This window comes from Parasteatoda tepidariorum, chromosome 5 (assembly GCF_043381705.1).
Source record: "Parasteatoda tepidariorum isolate YZ-2023 chromosome 5, CAS_Ptep_4.0, whole genome shotgun sequence".
Classification (NCBI taxonomy): domain Eukaryota; kingdom Metazoa; phylum Arthropoda; class Arachnida; order Araneae; family Theridiidae; genus Parasteatoda; species Parasteatoda tepidariorum.
In genome coordinates this window covers 59,097,311-59,123,340 of record NC_092208.1, presented here as the reverse complement: position 1 = coordinate 59,123,340, position 26,030 = coordinate 59,097,311, and the positions used below count along the sequence as shown (strand labels likewise).

Here is a 26,030-nt window from a genome sequence, read left to right as displayed (position 1 = left end):
ATTTTTACTTCCAAGCAAAACTTCTTGAAAGTGCTATCTTGATCTCTTTAGGGCAGGGGTGACAAACTTTTTTTGATCGGGGGCCAAAAATCGAGAAAAAAAAAGTTTGGTGGGCCGAGTAAAACTTCTAAAATAAAACTTCTAACTTCTGAAATAAAATGAAGTCAATTCATCATTGAACGCATGGCACTATCAACTTTACGTTTTTTAGTTGCCATTTTGGGGTGAAATTTTTTTACAAATAACTCAAAAAAGCAGTAGCCATTTTATACATTTAATAATTTCACCATTATTTACAATGACGTTGCATGTGAGCAATTTTTTGATACGCAGTAAATAAAGTTAGAATTCGCGCCGGCAAAAAAATTCGCTCGTTTGAGCTTAAAATGCGCAGTCTGCCACATGTGAAGTATTCACCTATATTAGAGTCCATATGTCTGCTCCTCGAGAAAGACAAACGCTCAATGGAGCCAATCTATGACTATTCTATAAAGAACTTCTGCTTTCAACATTTTACCAATTGAAGCTGTCTGTGCTATCGTTGTGTTGTATTGAACTAGATTTGGAAAAGAATTACTCAGCAATTAATTTTTGTCCTTTATGACCCTTTTACATTAAACCCAACTCAGAAGACAAGGATGCCAAGTAGTCGTACTTTATTTAAGAATTTCATGCTAGAGTTATNAGTAGAACACAAAAACAATAAAAAATACTCCTTCTCTAATTTTCCTTTTTTTTTAAAAAAATTCTTATGTTTGCTTACAGATATCTTTCTACTTCAGCATTCAAAATTATATAAGCTTATGTATATTATAAACAATAACAAGCAGAAAGTATATTATAAACAATAACAAGCATAAAGTATATAATAAACAATAACAAGCATAAAGTATATTATAAACAATAACAAGCTTCCTGAAACCGAAAGAAATTTAGAAAATTATGTTATGTTTGTGAGGCGATGTGTTTACAGGCTTAATATAACAGGAAGCTTTATTATTGTGATTTGTATTTAATTTTACGCGTAGTTTTACCGTTTATAAGAGTTTTCATCAATTTATAAATTCTAACAAGGTTGCGAGTCTAAAACAAATTTAAGAAAATTAATATCACTGCGTAAATTAAGTGTAAAGTTTGCCATGTTTTGAATGCTATTCGTTACTCGGCTATATTTGTGTAAAAAAGGGCGCTTTTTATGGGGGGGGGATGACATCATATCAAGCTTGCAATGTCTTACCGGCCAATTAAAGTTTTGATTAAAGTTTTTAAACTTTCTTTGAATATTTCACCATTTCTTTGAATATTTCACCATTGATATCACATCAATGATTATCGCTGCCAACAGCTTTCGCACATTTAAGCAATATAATTGCTTGCTGTACCTCAAGTTGTGTCATTGGGCTTGTATTATGTTTAGTTGTCTGGCTACTTCTCTTGAAACATCTTTCAAAACAGTTTAAGGTTTTATTAAAATGACTAACCCACCTTTTGGTTCGGTCTTCTATTGATCTAAGTTTTAAACTTTGCTTGTTCCTAATTGGTTTCTCAGTTGCTAGTCGCTCTCCACTCGATGTGAGCGGATTTTCATAATCCTTGTCCTGCACTTAAACTCTAGTCTTAAGAAAACCGTAATGCTGTCATTTATTTTTAATGTTAATTAAGTTAAAAAATATAAATTTTTATCAAGGCTTTATTTTTAATCATTGATGTATCACCCTCGTTACTCACGGCCTTTTTCTATTGTGGTAATTTCCTAGGCCGGATCGATAAAAGTCAATGAGGTTTCGAGAAAACTCTCTGGTAATTTTTAACATCATACAAATTTTGATACTTTTTGCCTTTTGAAAAATGTTGTGAGGATCGTAATAAAAGGAAATCCGATAGCACAACTCCGGGTTAGTTTGTTGGGTGAGACACTACCCTCCCCTCATTCATTAATTTTTTCCAAGGTTTCTCCCTGATCGATACGATAAGGGAAGATGAAAATTACCGAAATTGACTTTAGAAAATACCAATTGAAGCTGTCTGTGCTATCGTTGTGTTGTATTGAACTAGATTTGGAAAAGAATTACTCAGCAATTAATTTTTTGTCCTTTATGACCCTTTTACATTAAACCCGACTCAGAAGACAAGGATGCCAAGTAGTCGTACTTTATTTCAGAATTTCATGCTAGAGTTTTTAGTTACACAATTTCACTTGTTGTCGTTCTAGCCATTGTGATTTTCTTTTATATCACAAATTCCTGTTTGAAGTTTAACTCGTTACAAATATTTTTAATATTTTCAATTTCAAAATATCTTCAATTGTTTTAATATTTGAAGCTGGATTTCATTTTTTGCATTATCATTTACCAATGTGTATGTAAATAAATTATGAAAAAGTCATTCGGAAAAATATTTGTTTTAAGTGCCACATAAATTTGTAAAAGACTTTTTGAATTAGAATTAATTGCATCAATCAAGATAACTTGAAAAATTATTTTATTAAAACCAAAAAAAAAAAAAAAATACTAGTTTAATAATGACAAATGAATAAAACAGAATATTTTAGTTAATATTTCAAAATACTTAGTTTTTATTAATAATTAGCTAATTTTTAAGAAAAAAATAAAAAAACAGAAAAAAACTATGCCTGATTTTTTTTTCTCCCTAAAATTTGTAATACTAATAATAAGTATTTTCAAAAGTATAAGTATTTTCAATAAGTGCAATTTCTAACAAAATTATTAAAACAACGTGATTTTAGAAATATTTTAATGTTCATTTTAACAAATTTTATTCTTGAAGTATGACATAATTTTCAAAAAACAAATTCTCCAGTATATTTCGATATTACAGTTATAAGACTAGAAATATGTATAAATAATTTTTTCCTGAAATATTTAGAACGGGAAAATTAAGGGGGTAGAAAAATTAAGGAAATAAATAATAAAAAAAGGTTTTTTAATTATACATCTAAATTTATCAGCAACTTTATAATAATTCACAAACAATTTTATTGAAAAAGTTTCCTTTCCTTACATTCTGTTTTTTTTTTATTACGCTGTTATATTGAATCCAACTCAGAAGATAAGGGTGCCAAGAACTTTAGTTACACTAAGAACGTAAGAGCTTTTTTCGAACTTTTTGGAGTTAGAACTTTTAGTAACACAATTTCATTGCAGTCGGTCTAGCCAGAAGGATTATTCGTAATTTTATTTTATTCCAAATTCGTGTTATCGTAGTTTAACATGATGCAAATATCAAATAGTTTTCATTGCATACATTTTTAATAACAAAACTCTTTCAATTGTTTTTCTTATTAACGCAAGATATTTTTTCTTTTGATTTACCATTCTGTATGCAAATGAATTATGCAAAAGTAATTCAAAAGAAATTCTCTTTTTTTACACGTCGCATAAATTCGTTATAAACGTTTTGAAGTGGAATTAATCGCATGCATTAAGATAATCTGAAGTATTATTTGAATAAAAACAAATAGCGCTAGTATAATATATAATAATAAATGAATATCCTTAGAATAACTTAGATGATATTACAAAAGCTTCCATTCTTTCAACTCTCTAGCAGAAAATTGTGCAGCGTATGAAAAACAAGTATACAATTTATGGTAATTCTTATTTATATTATATACGATTTTATGCACTAATCTCAGTTATAACTCACCAATTTTTCTAAAGAAAAAAATTGCAAAATTTTACTAAAAAACGAGTTTTTCATTAAACCAAGATACATTTTTTTCTCCAAATATTTTGAAAATATTACAAGGTAGGGTAAACTAACCAGTAAATGGAACACTTAAGCTTCGCTTACTTTTTAAAAAATCCTATTAATTTCAAAATTCGTAATTTTAGTTAAATGACAGTGTCAACATACTTGTTACTAATTGTAAATTATGTAAAAAAACTGTAGAGAATTTACATAATATTGTTTTAAAGTTTTGGAGGTTCAAATAACAAGTAGTAAGAAGACCAAGTGAAGGAACAGCTCTTACTAGTGAAGGAACACAAAATTTCCCAGTGAAGGAGCACTTAATTTTGGTTATTTTTTAATGCTCCTTATGATTTTATAAGCCATACAAATATTTAAAAACCAGGCTATTCTTGAAATTATAACATATAAATACTTGGAAAATGTTAACTCTTGTTTGTAATCATGAATTGAAAATTAAAGTGTCAGCATATTAACACATACTGCTCATTCACTGGGAAATGTATGCCAAGTAAAGGAACATGCCTGTTCCCTCACTGGTTAGAAGTCATTTTCCGTATTTTTAACATACTTTTGATGCGGAACATCACTAAAGGTACAAGAAAATTAAAGTTTATCTTTTATTTTCATTAACTTAGAAAAAAATCCAGTAAAGGAACACTTGTTCCTTCACTGGCTCTTCCTCGTTTGGTGATCCAGTGAATAAACACCCCCTTATCTCAGTACTTTGTTATGCTATGATGATGCTTAAAAAAGTAAAACGTAACTTCAATAATTATATTTTGAATTCTCTTTTTCACAGTGAGAAAAATAAAACTATTACATGCAATTAATTCCACTTCAAACATATAACTACAAACACTCACCTTATAATTTTTTCAAGTAAACAATGTGTTCCAGAGATAATAACGAATTCAAAATTTTTTCCAGAGAAGTATAATTGACCAGGTAATCCAAAACATTGCTAGATGACTTCCTATAGTTTGGCAGTAAGCTATTGTTGCCAATCAATCTAAAGAAAAACTTTAAAACTCTTATTTTTAATCAATATATATGAAATGTTCCTTCACTGGTTGCTTTACCCTAGTTAAAATAAAAACACGGCAATAATTATACTAAACATATTATGGCTAAGAATACACAAAAATTTGGAACAAAAAAATTTTCACGTTTTATTTAAAGCTGTGCCAGATTATTATAGATTTTATTATAAGTTCTGCAAGAAACTAATTATTTAATCTATTTATTATATGAAATAATAAATTTGTGAGAGGAAAAATTACGTCTGGAATATATTCATAAAATATCCAGATAAAATATATTCATAAAATATCTAGATGATTATAAAAAATCATAAAATATCTTGGTAGAAATTATCTTTGAAATCGGAAATCTAATTTAATCTCAGCGTTACATGCATCTTATTCGAACCGCTTTCGCCAGCAAATTGTTAGGGAGAAAATATGAAGATCGCAGCCTTTTAGCAAACTCCGTTTGAAAGCGCGAAGTTACAGGTTTTACAAGAGAAGTTTTGGAGAAAAAATTATCCACGTTAAGTTCCTGAAATGCAACGGAGAATTATTTGCAGTTAGGTAGTCGATAAGTAACCATGCGTGAGGGGGAGAAAGCGAATGATGCTCACAAGCTCCGCCATTACAACGACTGAATTGATTTGCCATTGCTAGAGTTTCTTTTATCGTTCTACTCAATAATATAATTTATAATTGCTACTTTTCCTAAAAATTAAACGTTTCATGTAGTTGGTTTCGAGAAATAAGTTAGTATATATATTTTTTATTATTTTCTCATTACTATCCACGTGCTTTGGTTTAATATGTAAACCCTAATTATTAACGTTTAATTTCAATAGATGTTATTTAAATTAATCACTCCAAAATTGAAACCCGAAAATAATATTAATTTGTAACTGACTCAATTGCTTAGCATCATGTAAATTTTTTTTCTATATTCAAAGAATTAAATGCAGGATAGTATTGTAGGTGAATGTATTTTAAATGAGATTTTCATCAAAGCAAGTAGATGTAGTTATTTCTTTTTTTTCTTATGAAAAGATTTAAAAAAAAAAAAAAAAGGATGGATTATCTCTTTTTTTTTTTGCAAGCTTTATCCCCTGTATGGGTTGAGTTACTAAGTGCCTTAATTTTGTATTTTAAGATTTTCTTTTAATATTGTACATATTTTCAGTTAGTCTATCAAATAAGATATTTGTGTCCTATTGCGTCCTGTTTCTCAAAGTGATCTGACAGAGTCTTGGAAAGAATTAGGCTAAACATATTAATATGTAGTGTGGTTTGTGTTGCAAAATTCAATCACAATATATATTAAAGAGATTTTGGCTGTCATGTTCTACTCTCACTGTTCTTGTGAAAGGTTATAGGAGTCTTCTATTCTTCCTTAAAGATGTTGGATATTAGTATTTAGCTTTGTCTGATCAAATCTTCTCAGTAAGTGTATTGTCCTTTAAACTACTCCTTTTTATTTATTTTAAAATGTTTTAAAAAGAAAAGTAGTTTAATTTTAATTACATTGTACTAGTTTTATTGAGTAATGCAATAGCACTTTAGTATTCCTAGTTTAGTTTCTCAATGACAATTATCCTCGGCTCAAATATTGTTATTGATAATTCTCAACTTTTTATGACCATAAATTTCATTTGAGTATTCATATTTACTTATTTTTGTGTACTTCTCTGTTCGCAGGTCCCAAGAAGTAATCTGTTGAACACAAATGAAAATTGATATTTCCAAAAAAAAAAAACAATTGTTGAATTTTTCTGATTGAGATAAAGAAAAGTACAAGTTTTAGAGAATGCACTTTTCTGAAAGAATCCTACACTTTTTTTAAAAATCATAAGTGATAGGGGAGTTAAATTATTTTAATTTTATGCAATTAGCAAAAATCTTAAACATTTTCGTCTTTAATTCTTAATTTTTTTAAAAATATTAACAATTAAATAGTGTATATTATATCTACAGGGTATCCGCACACCTTGAAAGTCATGAATTTCGATATTGAACAAGATTAGTCATGATTTTAACTATTTTTTTTAAAAAAAAGTCATGTATTTAGGTCACCGAAAAATCTAATTTTTTAAACTGGAATCTATTCCTTCTCCCCAATTCTATAGTGTTCCGAATATCTGAATTTGTAACAAAATCCCCACTCACAGTTATATTTGATTAAGATATAAAATGTTTTTATTGTGTTCTTAAAAATTATGGTGTTCTTTCAAAAAAATCAAAGAAAATAACATTTCTAGAGGGAATTATCTTTTAAACTTCTGTGATTTCAGAATTTTCGTTATGATTTATTTTTTTTACTTTATCAATTTAAAATTTTAGCTGATGCAAACCAGCCATTGGACGATTTTTTTATTCCAAAATGAGAACAGAAAAATCAGGAGTATTTCTTTCCCTTCTGATGAACAAGAAAAGTATCTTTAGAATGTAATTCTGCAGGAAAAATTATTTGCTTTTGTATTTTTTCAGCTATTTTATTGCCTCAACTCATTCTTTACTCTGTTTTTTAAATTTAAAATCTATAAATATGAAGATCAGAGTAACAGTTTTGGTTATACCTATCATTTCAATGAATATTATTATAATGCTTTTTTAAATTTATTGTTGTGTTTTGTCTTAAATAGTAACTTTGTTAAGTCATGAAAAATTCTTGGAATTAGTTATGGAAAGTCATGAATTTAGAAATTTAAAATGTAGCAGATACCCTGTATTTATACTCTTACTGTGATTCATAGTAGTTCTATTAAGGTTGGCACAGTTAAAAATAGTTTTTTTTAATTTATTTTTTTAAAGTTTCTTAATAACTGCATGAATTTTTTTCAAAAGAAATAAGTGACAATGAAGGCTTTTCACAAATAAATAATGAGAATGGGATGTATGTAAATAATAAATCGAGATAGACTAAGAGTTAAGAAGCTTAAAATGTTCCATTTGCTGTATGTAAAATATGTCTACAAAATAAATATAAAGTGAGAGAATTGAAATCTCCGTGAAAGAATAGAGAATGTGTCACGTAAGAGAATGGATTCTTGGCTTACTTAAAATAGAATGGAAGGAACAGTTGCTAACGTAAACAAATGCCACGTTTCAACAACCACTCAGGATTGAGATACCCACACTGCGTCCACTTGCAGGTATCACATTGGAATGTTGGATTGCAAATACTAATGCCCTTTTATATAATTTAATATCGTTTTCATAATTTTGTGGATATTTTTTTTAAAAAAAATTGATTTATAAACTATGGGTTATTAACTGGATGTTTTGAAAATGAATATAAATCAAAAAAGTTTCAGTATCTATGCTTTAAAAAATAAATTGACTATTTATGCCTAGCACACTCTCGTCAGTCAAATGTAGCCTTTTCTCCAGTTAGAAAAAGAATGGAAAAAAAGAAAGAAAGAAAATCTCTGAATTGAAGTAGAATGTAGCCTTTTTCCCGGTAAAGAAGGGAATGAGAAAAAAAGATAAAAAATCTTTGGATTGAAGCACATGTGTGCTATTTAGCAAAATGATTAGAACTTTTAAGCAATTCTAAAATTGTTCATAATTTTAATAATTATACTTATGGCATAGCTATGTTATAATATTCAAGGAATACTTCCTTTGTCTAATATTGCTATTTTTTTTAAAAATCACATTTTTTAAAACTGGATGCTTTATTATTATTGTTAATATTTGCAACTTATTAAAATATTAACCCCTCGGGAGACTATTGTAAGTTGATATATTCTAATAAGAAACGATTATTATATATTATGTAATTGTATACTATAAAATTATATTTACAATTAAAAGTACATAAAGTACTACAAGATCTTATCACCCGACTTCAAATGACTTTGTATACAAATTATTTTCCGTAAAAGATATTTAATTACCCTCGTATAATTATGTTATTAAACATAAATGTCGGGTAAGGAGTCTTCATACCGGCGGCTGCAACAGCAACAAATCGCATGTTGCAATGACTTTACGCATGCGCACTTCTTTCATCCTCCCTCTGTTGCAACAACCAGCGATCGCCGTCGCACTGGTTTCAAGAATTGGATGGGATTCAATTTTCGTCGCTGTTGCAGACTCAGAGATTCTATCTGATTCATATATATTTCTAATCTCAAAGGGAAAATACGATGAAATCACGTATGATTTTAATGTTAACATTATTCAGAACATAGTAACTTATGTTTATATAAAATATTTGAATGTACGTATTTGAAAGATTTTTTTGTCGTACATTAAAAGACATTTTTATTACAAAAATATAGTTTAAATGTTTTTATTTTCATAACTCTTAGTTGAAATTTTTATTAAATATATATAAAATAATTTAAATTTTAAAAAATATTGATTAAAAATATATAAATATAAATATATTTATACGTAGGTCTTGATTTAGAAACAGTGTTTCTAATTTCATAGATCCTACGATAAATTTTTAAAATTCTAAAGTGGGATTAATCTGCTAATCTCACTTAGGTTTAAGCTATTTTAGCGCTGTTTGTTAATTATGAAAAAGGCATTCAATAGAAACTTTTCCTTATTTAATTCTCTAAAAGTATTTTGAATTAATTGCGAAAAACTAATAGCATATATCTTTTCTTCAATTAGTTTATTTTACACATTTTTAATTGTTTATGCACAAGTGAACAGAATATATATTTAAATACACATATGTTTGCTTTTTTTTGCTCTTCATTGCAGATATTCTCGAGTGGTAGTAAAATAACTATTAATATACAATTAGACAGAGAATCATTTATGAATTTTGCTAGAACATAACTTGACATTCAAATAAATATCAAGCTGTTTAAATTAATTCTTTTTATACTGGTTAAGATAACTTTAAAGTGATTTTACTAAACCAAGAATAAAAAAATAAAGCATTACTCTTGAATCATTAAGAAATAAAAATAAAATGTTCAGCGAAACAAGGAAAAGTCTTTAGCGTTGCTAAAAGATTAGAAAGCAGTAATTTTTAATTAATTATTTTTTATTTAATTATTTTTAATTATATATTTTTTCTAGAAGAGCAAATTTTATTTTTTATTTGCTATTAAAAAGTATTTATTATTAAAAATTAGAACGTTTGTTTTATCAGAAAAGATTTTCGAAAAATTATGTTTAATAAAGAAATGCAAAACAAACGCTAAAGAGAAAAAGGCAAACATTTTTAATTGGTTGAAACTTTTATTAATTGTAACAAAAATTATTTTCAATTCAATTCTACTCTTGGTTAATGAATGGACCATCAATGGGCAATTATTACAAAAACTGAAATCTTGAATGAAATGATTTAGAAAATTTCGTACGAAGTTTTGATTATATAAAATTTTATAAATACAGCGATGGTGCACAAAACTGGGTCCTTAAATTTTCTTTTCATAATCAACTTCATAAACAGAATAGCTTAAATTTTTATTTGCATGAAGTCAGATCTATCTTTAGCTTAAAAAATAAAACATCTTTAAAGAACAAAAAAAGCTGTATTTTTTTTAGTGTAAATTAGTTATTCTATGGAGGTATGCTAAAGGTCGATATTCTTCATCATTATCGGATAAAATTGAGTATGTATAGAAATAATGAAAAAAAAAAAACGCCTTTTTTCCTGCTTAAATATTTTCATAGAAACAAAAATTATAATTTGATTTTACTGCTCTGAGAAACTTACGGGAGTTTAAAAAATCAAGGAAGATAAGGAACATATTTGGAATTTTTCGCCAATTAAGTGAATGGACCAGATTCAAGAAAAGAAATTACTAATAAAGTTTTCATTATATTTCTCTGTTATGCTATATCTATCACGAATTTTTATTTGGAGTGTTATAAAATATATCTACTAGTGGTTCTGTCAGACTGGCTTAATGCGACAGTATCATTTAGCAGGAAAAAGAAATTTAGCATATTTAAAACGTGATGTAATCCTTTATATTATTTTTATTTTTACAAATTTTGGAAAATGTAATTTTATGCGAAAGTAAAACATAAATGAAAAAAGAAAAACACCAACACATTCTTGTACTTCTCATAAAGTAGTATCTCATCAGGGGTCTGTCCAGGCCGAATTTACTACCGTTTAGCGGTACCTTCACAAATTCAACTTTAGGAAAAACGGTAATTTCACAAATTCAATTTTAGGAAAAACGGTAGTTTCACAAAATACTTTCTCTTAAATTTTTATTTTTGTATCCCTTAAGAAACGATAAATCCATATTTTTGTGTTGATTTTTTAGTATAATTTTTAATTTTTCACAAATTATGTCTAAATTTTCACAAAATAGGTACCTCTCAGAAAAACCTAGACAGACCCCTGCTCATGGTCATATTATAAAGGGTCACTAAATAATAAAAGGGGTTCATTTTAAAGTGTTGTGTAAGTGACTCCACTTGGAAATTCCGCTGAGTGAAATATTGATCTCATAAATCTCTATCCACTTGCGAATGTAAAAAAAAACTATATGCATTTGCATAGCATTGAAGCATTTGCATATGGAAAGAAAATCCTTTTTATCACTTCTATATTAAATGTTAAGTTGCAAACTTGATATAATTGTAATATTCTAAATATTGTTCACAACAATGTTCTGAAAAAAAATATTTTTCCTAACAAGACTTCTGATAATAAAATAATTTCTGTTTTTCATTTTTCCTAACTTTTTTTATTTGAATTATTTAATATTTCAGCAATTTATTTATTTAACAAAATAAAAATACGTGTTATAGCTGGAAAAAATAATACAAAAAAAATTCTTTTTTTTCCCATAAAAGGATTAGTTAATTAAAAATCAGTCGACAAAATTATAAGATAAAAATTTAGAAAAATAAGTAAATAATTTTGTATAAATTATTGATACGATGTTCGTAAAAATGTGACGCAAAGTTTATTTCGGCAATTTATAAAGAATCTTGTACTGAAATCAAAAAGAAATATAAATATAAAAAATAATACATATATACAAAATAATTTAATAAATACAAAAAATAGCGATAAAACGAGCTATGCAACAAAAACTAGATACAGAAGAAAAGTGTGAGGAAACAGGTTTGTTGTCGCATGCGGTGTGAAGGTACTTGCAAACTTGCAATCACTTGCAACAGAGGAGAAAAATCGTGTTTCGTATTGCTGTTGCGTTCGATGTGTGGACACCTAAGTGATGTCACACTGTCTTCAAAAATTTTTTAACTCCTTCCTTTGTCTGGAGTACCATATCAAAGCTCCTGACCTATCCACTCATCACATGTCCCACTTGTAAATTCCATTTTTATCGCAAAATGTTACGGAACAAAAAATCTATTATACCGTAATTTTTACAATAATAATTATCTTAAAATCACTGAATCCCTCTAATTATATAAATATTACAGTAAGAATTTTGGAATAACATTTTACAGTAAAAATGGAATTTACGCAAAAATGGATTTTACGCATGATGCGCGCAGCGTGCCGCTGCTTTAATATAGTAAATTGATAGATAAATTAAACCGCAAAAATACAATTTTTTCAAAATTTGATTGCTCAGAAACCATTAAACCGATTTCGCTCAAGTTTTGTATTTGGCCATTTGAAATTGTTCCTTAAAATGATGCAAAACATTTTATACCTTACTATTAAAATCTTTTACTATTAACAAATTAATTAATGTAAAATAATAAATATTTGCTAAAAATTATGTTTTGCATGGAATTATCTTTTAATAAACGAATTTTATAATTGTGAGCAAAAATTTTTCAATTTGATTAAAAGATTATGAGATAGAGTGAAATACGAGAAAAGTAAAGTTAACATTAAGGTTTCCAAACGTTGGCCCGCCCTTCTAATCAAGCTATGGGTCCATATTTTGGCTATCCCTATACTTTGAGGGTTAGAGATACGAATTCGTCGATAAAAAGGTACATTTATTCAGGGAAAGATTGTTTTTGTGTGTGATATCTTAACTTTATTTCTTCTTCACTGATTAATTAGCATATTTGAGACCACCACCTTGAATAGTTAAAGCTCAGTAACAAAGTATTACGTTATAAAATCATACTTCAAATTTTATTTTTAAACTGAAATCAGAAATGTCGCATCTCGTGGCACATTAGCGTTTTCTAATAATGCATATTAAAAGAAATTATAATAAAATAAAAAAAAGTTAAAATGATTTTTGAAAAAAAGACGACATGAAAAAAAGTCCCTGGAAATAAAAACGTTGCTGAAAAAGAACCTTTGAAATCGCAACGCAAAAATGACGCCAGAATTTAGAGTAGCTGAATATTTGAATTTAGATAAAATTTTTTAAAAATGAATAACTGAATAAATATTCAACTGTTAATTTATTGTATTAGTTTTTAGTTTCCGAAAAGTAATTTTTTATAGTTTATATTTTTTTAACTTGTATATATCCCATTATAGTATACTTTTTTTAAACTATATCTCCTATAAAACGTATGGTATTGATTTATCCATAATGTATAGTATATCTCAACGATAGTTTCTCAGGCCGTTTATCTTGTGATTTACTAAAATTAACAAAAGCTATTAAGTGTTTCATTAAAAATATTATTAAGCCTAAAAAGCATTACATACTATTCTATCACAATAGGATAACACTAACTATTAAAATTTAGAATGGAATTTTAGAGTCAAGAATAGAGTTTATAGAGTCAAGATCGTTTGTATAAAATCTGAATGCATGAAACGTGAAAGTTTTTTTTTCTCCAGAAAACTTTTACAGAATAATTTGTATATATAAATTTATTTTTAAAAAATATTTAATTATATTCGAATTATTAAATATTCCATACATTCAAATTTGGGCTAGGTTCGCAATGAAGTTTTAAAGTGACGTTTTTTTCTTCTTCTTCCGGAAACTGACTTTTTTCTGTTTATAAGAAGGATTAGGATCACCCTGAACGAAAGTTTTAGTTACTGTAGACATCGTCCTCAAAAAATTGGTTTGATCATTGTCATAAAGGAATGTATCAACAATTTTTATACATTAAAATAGAAAATAAATGAAAAGAAAATTTCGTGGCATCTGTATAGAAAAAGAATATACTGTTGCTTTAGATCTGATATGACTGATGAAATGATGATCAAAATTACTATCACTTGACTGTTGTATTCTTTTCAATCTTGTTTTTGGAATTCTACATCATTATTTCATTAAATTACAGAAAAAAACATATTTTTATTAAAAATAAACTGAAAAATTGATTATCCTTTATTTATATTTTAAAGGTAGTTTTTAAAACTACACGGATTTTTTACAAGTATAAGGAGTTTACAAGAATATGATAAATGGAAGAAACTAGATAATGTTACAAATCACCTCATCGTATTGAAAGTGAGTTCACTCCATTATATAAATTACTGTTAGAAAATAAAATGGTATTGCTGATAATACAATAGCTAGATATCTTTAATTAATTAATTATGGATTAAATGATGATCAAAAATTTGATATCGGACACTTTAATAATACCACTTAGCTACGATATTCTTTTCATTTTTTCAGACATCAAACGCAACTATTGGCGCTGTGTGGGCGTGCCTGTTTCCCGACCCTCGAACCCGGGCATGAGGGAGGTCCTCCACAGGGCTAGGCTTGTAGGGGGGGGAGGGCTCCAGCGCCTTCGTGCAAAGCAGGCGACGGTAGCGACACCTACAATGTGTATAAAAATAGAGATTTGACAGTAAGTTTCTCATACAGAAATTGAATTTGAGCGTTGTTCTTGGGTAAAAAAAGTTTTTATTATGCCTCGTGTAAGAAGGAGAAATGCCTACCAGCACGTGTCTGAGTTTGATCGAGGTCGAATTGTGGCCTACCGGGATTGTGGTTTATCGTACCGAAGTATTGCTTCTCGCGTTGGTCTAGATCCCACGCCTGCTATCAGAACATCGAATCGACGGGTTCATGATAGTCATACGCAACGCCATGCTGGATCTCAGCGGGACCCCATCACTAACAGCCGAGAAGACAGACATGTTATCCACATGGCCTTAAGGGATCTTACAGCTACGCCACGAACCCTGAGTCAACAAATGGAGTCATTTGCAAGACAACAAGTGTATGCACGAATAGTTCGACGACGTTTGCGGCAGCATGGATTGTCAGCACGGCGACCATGGCTTTGGCTACCCTCGGCGCTGCATCGCAGGCAGGAGTGCTTCCAATGGTGTGATCAACGACGAACCTGGACCCATCATGATGGCCGCATCCGTGTTTGGCGACATCGTGGAGAACGCCTATTGACAGCTTGCATTCGACATCGTCATACTGGCCCATCACCTGGAGTAATGGTATGGGGTGCCATTGGAAACACGTCTCGATCACCTCTTGCTCGCATTGCTGTCACTTTGAACAGCCAATTGTTTCTTATTTGATAATAAAAATCTTACTTTTGCTGTGATAACTGATTGTAAGAGTTTTATTTTATTATAATAACATCGATTAATTGTTTTAGAGAAAAGTGTATGTTCTCATCCTTTCAACCCAATTGCTTTAAAACTACTTTCTTTATTTAAAGTAAATTATTAAATATAAAAATTGTTCTGTTTGATTCTCTTATTTTACTCAATATCTTGTCATACATGAAGTCTTTCCTGAATCAGGAATAAATAAACAGATGGTCTTTAAATTGTTATACAGTTTTGATATGAGAATGTCAAAGTAGATGCTTATTGTTTAAATCATAACAAACATTATAATTTTTATTTCGCAAGTCATAAAAACTTTTCTTTAATCAAAATTGTGCTCACCTAATAAATTTATTTTAACTGCCTCACAATTTTAATCCTTGAAGACCAAAGCTGTAGAATTGGCTAACATGCATAAAGGAATTTATCGCTTGAGACATAACATTTACAAAAAAGTGTCAAAGCTAAGTGCTATTATTTGGACGTAAATATTATTGGCACAAAAGCTGCAAATTGGAATCGCTACATCAAAGTTAAACACGGATATCAATCTGAAAAAAGTAAAAAAAAAAAGAATAATAAATTAAGGTATAAAGCTAACAGCAACAATCTCCACATCATTACACACATACAAAAAGAAAATGCTTGAAACTCATAAATTGTGCAGTTACATAAATTGAAGGATTTAAAAATTAAACAATAAGGTACAAAACCCGGCTGCATTATTATTTATTGCGGCCACATGCTTGGTAAAGACACCATAAATTATTTGAAATAAATTCATAAAAATAATTAATAAGCTACGTCACAGAAGAGAAAGAAAAAAGTTCAAATATAAAGCAAACTAAATCTTTTCGGAAACGAGATAAGGATTATAAAACAAGTTTAAAACTAAAAAGGAAACAAAAAACTAAGAAATAAAAAGGTGTTTCAGAAAGTCCGCTAATAAAGAGATTGATAATACGTAAAATCTTATAATAAATAAGGTACAAAAGCCGGCTGCATTATTATTTATTGCGGCCACATGCTTGGTAAAGACACCATAAATTATTTGAAATAAATTCATGAAAATAATTAATAAGCTACATCACAGAAGAGAAAGAAAAAAGTTCAAATATAAAACAAACTAAATCTTTTCGGAAACGAGATAAGGATTATAAAACAAGTTTAAAACTAAAAAGGAAACAAAAAACTAAGAAATAACAAGGTGTTTCAGAAAGTCCGCTTATAAAGAGACTGATAATACGTAAAAACTTATGAAGCAGCTAAATTTACTCACACCTCACTCTGTGTTTAAAACAAACATCTAAAGACAGCGAAATCCCCTAATGTTAAATCATAGAAACGACACAGTTTTGCTTCAGGGCTTCTTGCAGTGAAGTAGTCGACAGATTGCCACTATAATATTTCTAGGAAGTAAACTGTAAGCAAATGACATCATAGCGTCACCTTATGATCAAAACGACGCCATTTTTGAAAATGTATGCATTCATCTTTAGGTAAGCGTATCAATATTAATAACTTCTTGAATTAATATTACTTTTAAATAATTGGTTTATTTATTTTTTTGTTTAAGTTTATGCTTGTTTGTTGTTTTAGCAGCCTATTTAATATATTTGTTACGATGATACTTGTAAAAGATTATTATAAGATATATTATTAGTATAAATATGTGGTGGATAATGGTTGATTTAAAAAATCTAGATATATGATCCGTCATTAATCAAAAATATTCTTTTATTATACTTGGACATAAATTTAACAGAAGCTACCATGAAATTTATCCGAAATTAATCTTTCCCGATTTCTCACTATTTAATACCTTACATATACGTAATCCTCTAATATAATTTCTTTTTATTTTGTGCTATTGGGCTAGCTTCCCTCACCTTGAAATAGTATATACAGATTCTTCCAACAAAGTTAAAAATCATCCATTTTTAAATTAAAATTATACATTATTAATTGTCCAGCTTATTTTATTATTTATTAACTGTTTTGACACAGATGTACTTTCTTAATTCTAATGTGTTATGATTAAAATGTGTTACATTCCAACACCTATATTATTATGGAAGATTAACTTTTGATATTGTTCGTAATTTAGTGTTCTTAATTACCGTTATGTACTTTGTGCAGCGGGGGCTGCTTTGTGCGAATTCGAATTTGGCACTTTTCAAGTGCTGCTATTCAGTATTATGTTTTTTTCACGTTAAAAATGTGTGGAATTTGAAGATAGAAGTCTACTCTATTACTACAAACATTTTTTCGAATTTTAAAACAATCTCAGAGTGTGTTTTGTTTATCCAATGTCAACAACTTTCCGAAAACGTCGGACGTCGATAAGTGTGCGTGGAAACTTTAGCTGAGAAATGCAAAGACGTTGATAAAACAATTGTCGTAAGTGCAAATTCTTTTATTTATATATAATAAACAATTATATCATGTTAGCGTTAAAAAAATTTGAAAATTAATAACAAATAAACGGAAAATGGAAAAAAAATGCACTGTGGTGCTACTTTGTGCAAAGTTTCATTCTTTTTTTTTTCGACAGAAAAATTGTCAGACCTTATAAAATAAAATACCTGGAACGAGAAACTACCGTGATTACACTTTAGAAAAGCTGCAATAATGTTTGCAAGCAGTTGCTGGTGGTATGTCGATTGCAGAAGCTTCTCGGAAGTACAAAATCCACAGAAATACTATCTCTAATAAAATTCACAAGAAACACGTGAAACGTGTTGGTAAACTATTATTTTCCTTCTACAAAGATTTTTCTATTGAATTAATCAAACGATTTAACACATAAAAATATATTTTATAGGACATCAGGTGATTTTGACAGAAACTGAAGAGCAAGTTCTGTCATGTTCATTCAAGCATGTTATGTTCAAATTTATCAATATTATAAATGTTAATGAATATGTAATAATAATTATTTTTGAAATTTCATCCATTTCAATGTTCAAAAATGTATATGGTTTCCTTTTGTTTGAACTCAAATGTTTTGAAATAAACATTCCTTTTAAGAAAAAATTCTTTATAAAAATGGTTTTTTAACACTGAAAATTATTTTCAAACTAATATCTTTTCATATCTTGATGTTTTTGTAATTAAAAATGACAACAATTAACTTTTTTAACAATTTTATATCAATATTTTACTAAAAACATGATTATTAAACTGAATTCCTATCGCTACACAAGATATGTCTTGTGCAAGATATGTCTTAACTTATTATTCGTAAATATTAGATACAAATAATGCAAATATTGAACAAATTCACTCATCTGAGTCTATGAATATAATATCGATAAATTTTACTAAAGTTTGAATTAACATAGTTTTTTTACATGTCAAAGTTCAAAAACTGAGAAATCCTGCACAAAGTAGCCCCACATGACGGTACTTTAATCGCATTTACAAACGTTTGCTGCACATAGTCATACATAAAGTTAATTACCAAAGTGAATATAACTTATTTTGCAGTTTAAAGATTCTGAAATCGTTAATTTTAAATTATGTTTATCTTAAAATTTTTCGTAGTTAGGTACCTAATATATGATTATATTATAAAGGAATACTGATATGAGCTGTAAGCTCTTAATTTGAAATAATGATTAAAATTTAAAATGACTAGAATAATTAGCAGTAAACATTTAAGAAAGATGGTAATTTCATTTTTGAGTTGAGATATTGTTGAGTAAATAATAAATAAATTACCATAGTAAGAGATATTAAAACTCGTTCGGTTTGTCATCTCCACTATAAGAAGCCCTCAGGCAAAACTACGCCGTTTCTATGATTTAACTTTAGGGGACTTCGCTGTCTTTAGATGTTTGTAAAGAACTGCTGATTATTGACATTTCCTTTGAGCATTTTCGTTTACTTCCTATACTTATAGTTAAAACTGTTGGTAACTAGACCCAAAGCTAAATTTCAGGAAAACTTGAATGGGCACTCCATTCATTGTTTATCCATTAGATGTCCCACTACTAAGTTTTATGAAGAGATTAATTTTGTTTCAGTTTTCTTGTTGACGGTAGACATCTTAACTTTACTGTAGATTGTGTTCTTTTTTAATAATTTTTTTTACACTGCATTCTTGTTTCTTCTTAATATATTGTGTATAATATGTACAGGGAAAACACAGGGAATTTTTTTCCAGATTTGAGTGGCAACCCTGGGGGAGTTATTTAGAAGAGAAAAAAAAGAGGCTACCACTGCCTGATTAATAATTTTATTGAGTAAATGTATCAATTTCTTAATACAATTACCATTAAAATTGTTTGTCGGTCTATATTCAAAATGGAAAGTTCTGGATACTGGGATATTTGAATGCTCAGGCAGCTTTAATGATTGGAAACTCCTTTGAATACCCATTGGTAAGTTAATTAGTATATATATTTATATTAAAATTGAAATCATTTCTTTTATCGATCAACAAAGCGAATGTTTTTGTTATTTTTTATAACCAAATCTATATATATACTTATATATTATTATAATATTAATATATATTATAATATACTATTTATAATATAATATATTTACATTTATATATATCTATTATATATATATTTATAATAACCAAATCTATATATTTTGACTTTGAATAACAACTTTATGTTGTTCACATATTCTGGAACAGGAAAATGACACATTTCTTTCAATGTCAGAGAAGTTTGAAATATCTACATCTCGAGTAACTTTACCCAGTAGTTTTTTTAATCTTTTTTGAAAAGGGATATGTGTAGCATATGCCCCTGTTTCTACAATGACTTGGTATAACTATAGCAACAGTGTATCATGAAGAATCAATTGCAATTATTGTACAATAGCTAATTAAAGTAATTACTGTAATCAGTGCTAGAAATAAACGTTAATAAGCATTATGTTTTCGTTATTGTGGCGAAGTGAGACTTATTATTTTACACTTATCCCCAGTTGCTTAATAGAAGTACATGAATGGCGTATTTTATGTCAGGAAAATGAATTAATGCAGATTAAAAAAATATAGCAAGTCAAGTGTGAGTGAAGACCTTATTACTCAAACAAGCACTTCATGTAGTACAATGTCTTTCAAAGTTTCACAGCATACTGACATACAGAAAATCTCATTAAAGACAGTGATTGAAGGAGTAAGACTGTTAACATGTACCTATGATTTGTCCTTAACTTTTACAATATGTTAAAATATTTGTTTCGGGAATAAAATTATTGCTTTTAACAAAGAAGGATAATTCTTTATTCATTAATTTATCCTTTTTTCTTCATTACTTTTTGTTGTTGTCAATGTTAAATGGGGATATGTGCTAAATTTTAAAAATACACATTTGCAACAGCTATACCCATTTCTTGATAACCAATACCAAGGCATTTTTCAAACTGCGTAAACAAAAGAACCTAACAATTTAAAAGCAATTAAAATAATCTTTCCACAATTAACTGTTTTTTATTTTCTCGAAAGCGCAATATATGTAAATAAAACATATTTTTAAAATTGTGCATTATCTATTAATTGCATTTATTATTCTTATATTGAAAGAGTATCAAGGTATCTATGACCTCCATGATAAATGAAGTATTTACGGACTTTTATATACATTAAGGAATTGGATCAATTTTTCACGAAGTTTAAGATGTTATCTCATTTCAAAAAAAGTAATTTAATAAATATTTTCTTTTTTACAATAAACGCTTCTAGTAATGAAACAAACGCTTTCAAACTTAATTTTTTATATAGTTTCACTCAAACTTGTTTTAAGACTCAGGTAAACTCCAGGTTTTCAGTTCGAACTGATAAAATAAAAAACACAGTCAAAACTCACATAATAACTTACAAGTTTTTTCTTAATTTACTTTTAATCAATTCTCATTAAATCAGATACAATTAGATATCATTTATATGAAATCAGATATTTTGATAGATTCAGATTAAGTTTATATCCGTACATAAGTTATAGTGGTTGTAAATTATGGAAATCATGTTCATTCCTTTACCTTCAAAAGTATTGAAAAGCTATCGAAAACAAAAACTGCTACAATGTTTTTTTTTATTTGTTTTTATTTTTCGAAATTATTGGTTAAATAAATATAATTTCAATTTTGTCAAAAAATCAATCATCCTTTAACCAAATCGGTGTAATAAATAACTATAGTTTGAAATATTTATAATTTTTAAATGATTAATTTGAAATTAAATATGCGAATTTTATAAATAAAAATAAATAAACTATAATGTGAATTATTTAATAATAAGTAATTTTAAAAATATTTTTATACGTCGCCAACACATTTAGATGATCTAGATCAGTGTTTCCCAACGTGGGGCCCACGCCCCACCGGGGGGCAATTTGATTGTAAAGGGGGGCAATTCACAAATGGACTCGACATGAGTTTAAACCTTTTGCTCTGGGCCATTTAAATACAATGCGAGATTTCGGTGACAAAATCGAAAGAAAAAAGCAAATTCTTAAATAATTGCGGTCACTAAATATTATGTGACTTAGGGATTTTTTAAGCGACAAACCTGAAATGAAGTATCTGTTTACAGTCGATGGTAAAGCATTTGTGAGTTACTTAGCCAATATCTTTGAAAAACTGAATATATTAAATAAGAAACTTCAAGGAACAAATAAAACTCTTGTTGATGCAAAAGCGAAGATATTTGGCATCATTACCCTTATTGAGTTACGTCAGAAATATATTAACAACAAAAACTTTGAACAGTTTCATTGGCTCCAAAAATGTGAAGTAAATGATACCGCTTTACTTGTTATTGTCTATCATCTGAAAATTCTATCGGCTGATTTAAAAGAAAGATATTCTGATTTAAAACAAATTTATTTTCCAACATGGATATTGCAGTTCATGTTAGTGGATTTGTCTGATATATCAAATATATCAAGAAGAACTTGCAGAAATGCAAAATGATGATTCAGTTAAAACTTTATTTAATATGAAAGGAGTGATGGCATGGCTTCGTGAGGAAACAGAAAACAAATACCCAAATTCGATCAAATGTGCAAGAAAACTATTGTTACCGATTCCATCTTCATATTTAGCTGAATTTAGTGCTGTAAATGATTTTATTGGTAAAAAAAGAAATCGTCTGGATATAACACAACGGGGAGACTTGAGACTGAAGCTAGCAGCAAGCATCAAGGGCAAGAATCTCACTAAATTAAAATAATAAATTATTATAGAAAAATCTTTATTAAAATTATTTCGAATTTTAATTTTAGTTTTTCATTATATGTTCTGAAAATTTACTTACTTTGTTTCGCTTACAATTTCCTAAATTATTCTAAAAATTATGTATATGTTACATAGGGGGGCATAAGAATTTTAGAAAGGCTTAGGTGGGGCATGGTACAAAAAAGGTTGGGAAACACTGATCTAGATAAAACATAATAAATTAGTATTTTCTTAAAATTGAATGCCTAACATACAAAATTGTTTTATTTAAAAGTTGGCCTTCTTTCCTGAAAATTTTGACCACTAAACTAGAGTACAATAAATATTAATTCAACAACAGTTTTAATTATGTTTTAATTAGTTCAAATTGTTTATAACGAGCAGCGATGGCTCAGAGAATAGAGCGTTCGCCTTCCAGTGAGGCGAGCCGGGTTCGAATCCCAGTTGATACGAATTTCGCAACCGGCTGGCACCGACCAGAGTGCTGACATGAAATATCCTCAGTGGTAGGCGAATCATGGGTTAGAATCCCCTTGTCGTCAGGCTAACCGTGGGAGGTTCTCATGGTCTTCCTCCCCATGTAACGTAAATGTGGGTTAGTTCCACCAAAAAGTCCTCCACGAAAGCAAATTTCTCCCAGTACTTGATCCAGGAGTTCCCTTGTCTTCAGGATTGGGTTCAAAATTACAAGGCTACTGAGTTAAACATTAGCAGTCGTAAACCCAAAAATTGGGTCGGCTGTTCAACTACGGTTAGAAAATATTAAAAAAAATAAAACTGTTTATAACGTTATTAAAACTGTTATCATTAAAATTAAAAATGTATTGATCTTTATTAACTCTATTAGCAAGAAAGCCGGAAAAAAATTAAAAACAAAGTTTTTGAAATTACTTAGTACTCTTATATACGTTTAATACGTTTAACTTAATTTTGATTTATAATAAATGTATAAACAATATAATGTTTGTAAAAGCTACTATATTGTTTATACTGAAAGCAAAATAAAAATTAAATTTAAAATTTGCATTTAATGTTTGAAAAAAAAGCAGTATGTTGTTACAACATTAAGCATATTTTAAAAAATTCTTTAACCGTTTATTTTGAAAAACATTAGAAATTTTATGTAAATTAAAATGTTACTTTGAATTGAGAGAGATATGATACGAATTGACTTTCAATAATCAATTTTCATTCCTTTCGTCTAACAAAAATTATCAACAGCAGTTATGATAGTTTTACAGTTAAACTGTATATTGTAAGAAAAACACACACACNAAAAAAAAAAAAAAAAAAAAAAAAAAAAAAAAAAAAAAAAAAAAAAAAAAAAAACGAGAAAACAATCTACGCTCCTTAACAAAAAAATCGACGCACCAAGAAGGAGTCGTCCGATTGAAACGAAAATTGGTAGATAGGAAGACAATGTACAGAATAGTAAATGATTTAAAATTTCAGAACAATTGAATAATTTATTGCAGAGTTACAGTAACAAGTTCAATAAGGTGTTGACCCGCCTCTAGCCTGGATACAAGCTGCCACACGGCATGGCATAGACCGATAAAGCTCCCGGATGGTCTCTTGCGGTATTTCTTGCCAAATTCGATCCAATTGTCGAACGAGGTCATCAACATTCCGTGCCAGATGCAATCGCCTTCCCATCATATCCCAGACATGCTCGATGGGAGAGAGATCTGGTGGTCTGGCAGGTCAAGGAAGAGTTTGACAAGCTTGCAGACAGTTCATAGCAACACGTGCCGTATGTGGTCTGGCATTGTCCTGCTGAAAAACCAGCACAGGGCGCTGCAAAAGGAACGGTAGCAAAACAGGTCTTAGGATGTCGTCGACTTACCGCTGTGGAATTAAGTGTACCTGTAATGACGACCAAAGGGGTCCGGCTGTCAAAGGAAATGGCACCCCAGACCATAATGCCTTGTTGAGGGCCGGTGGGCGTGCAATAGTGAAGGCAGGCTTCCCCCTCTGCACTGTGCGTCTCCAAACACGTCTTCGATGATCGTTAAGACACAGTTGGAAGCGGGATTCGTCGCTAAAGACTATACGTTCCCAGTCGGCATCATTCCAGCCTGATCGAGCCATGCACCACTGTAATCTGGCACCAAGAAGCAATCGGATGATTGCTTCCTGGAACGTCGATTTTTTTCTTATAGAGTGTATTATCATAGACTAATAACACTTTACAAGTATTTTTTAAACTTTTACATATAAAGCTCTATAATCTATGCAAAGATAGAAAACTACCTAATTAACAATTTTCCCCATAGTTGCCGAATATTCGCCTAATTTCTATTTTTTTCAGAAAATGTTTTCATTTACCTTGTCTTTTCTCTTTTTTCTCCTTGCAACTTCAACTTATTTTTCAATATTAAGAATCGTTTTAGCAATTTTTCTTTGACTATTCTAAGTAAATTAGTTAAACTGTTATTGTAATAAATTAAAACGTATCATTAAAACAAGGAAGAAAATACAGGGGCCGCGCTAAGTTTTCGCCTCCTCGCCAAATGCGATAAAATCGTAAATTCGGCGGGAATTTTTTTTTATTTCGGCTTAAGTATTGGCGAATGATCTTTTCTACCGAAAAGAAAAATACAGGGTGTCCCAAAAGGTCGTTTACAAACTTAACATGCTGGTCTGTCATATCATGATGAACAAGNTTTTTATTTCGGCTTAAGTATTGGCGAATGATCTTTTCTACCGAAAAGAAAAATATATGTTCCCCTCAATCCTTAAAAAAAATCAAATTTTCAGAACAAATCCAGTAATTTTTATTCGATTACAGTAATTCCCGTTAGATACGTCGCATAACCAATTACAGTTATATTAAGTCCAGGCAATGTAAGCAACAGGAGAGATTCTGTAAGCATGAGACAAAACTACCGTAAAATACAAATTACCACGTTCGTTGCAGGATCACGCGATATCGCGTGTCATGTTTTTTTTTTTTTTTTTTTTTTTTTTTTTTTTTCCTCCCCCATTTTTTTTTTTTCTTGCAGTTAGTGGCAATAAAACAGATTATGTGTGTAGCAAGATGCAGATCATCATCCAAATATTTTTGCAGGAAATATGCTTTCTCGGGACAATAGCATATACAATAACATAATGTTACCTACGGTTTATTTTTATATTACTTGCTCTAGTCTAAGAAGTTATCAAAAATTAACTCAAACGCTTTCCCTCAAAGGAGACAAAACATCTACATGTTTCATCCCTTCTCTCCATTCATTGCTCATTTACTCCTCCCCAGCTGCAAAATGATTCTTAATTAGAATTTCCATTTTATTAAATAATTCAATTTATAGAAAATTCGCATTTTGATTTGAAGAAAAAATGAATTGTTTAAAAATCAACTATAAGAAATTGTTAAGATTTGCCTTTGGTTAAGAATTTTGATATTTGGTTAAAACTTCTTAAATTTGGCTAATTTTCTGGCTAATAGTTTGAAGTCCTTAGAGCAGACTCTGAAAATATAACATAATCATTTTTTTTGTTTTAGTTGCAATTTTTTAGCTCATCCGCAATCACTTTACTTAATTTTTAAAAAAATTGCCACATCCTTGCCGCAATTACTTCGGGCATTCACCAATACCTAAACCATAAATAAAAAATTTAAAAAAAATTTAGAGACGTTTATGTATTAATGATGCGTATCATACAAAAATAATAAG

The 26,030-nt window shown here is 29.0% G+C and overlaps 1 long non-coding RNA gene across 2 annotated transcripts; it reads left to right on the top strand.

The window, feature by feature from the left end:
- Positions 1-687: 687 nt before the first annotated feature.
- Positions 688-9,004, top strand: LOC122270801 (uncharacterized). Of its 2 annotated transcripts, none has more exons than XR_011636872.1 (3): positions 688-5,488; positions 5,917-6,176; positions 6,432-9,004. It is a non-coding gene; the product is annotated as an uncharacterized lncRNA (long non-coding RNA). The 2 variants fall into 2 exon arrangements; XR_011636873.1 differs by having other exon boundaries at positions 8,088-9,003.
- The last annotated feature ends 17,026 nt before the right edge of the window (positions 9,005-26,030 follow it).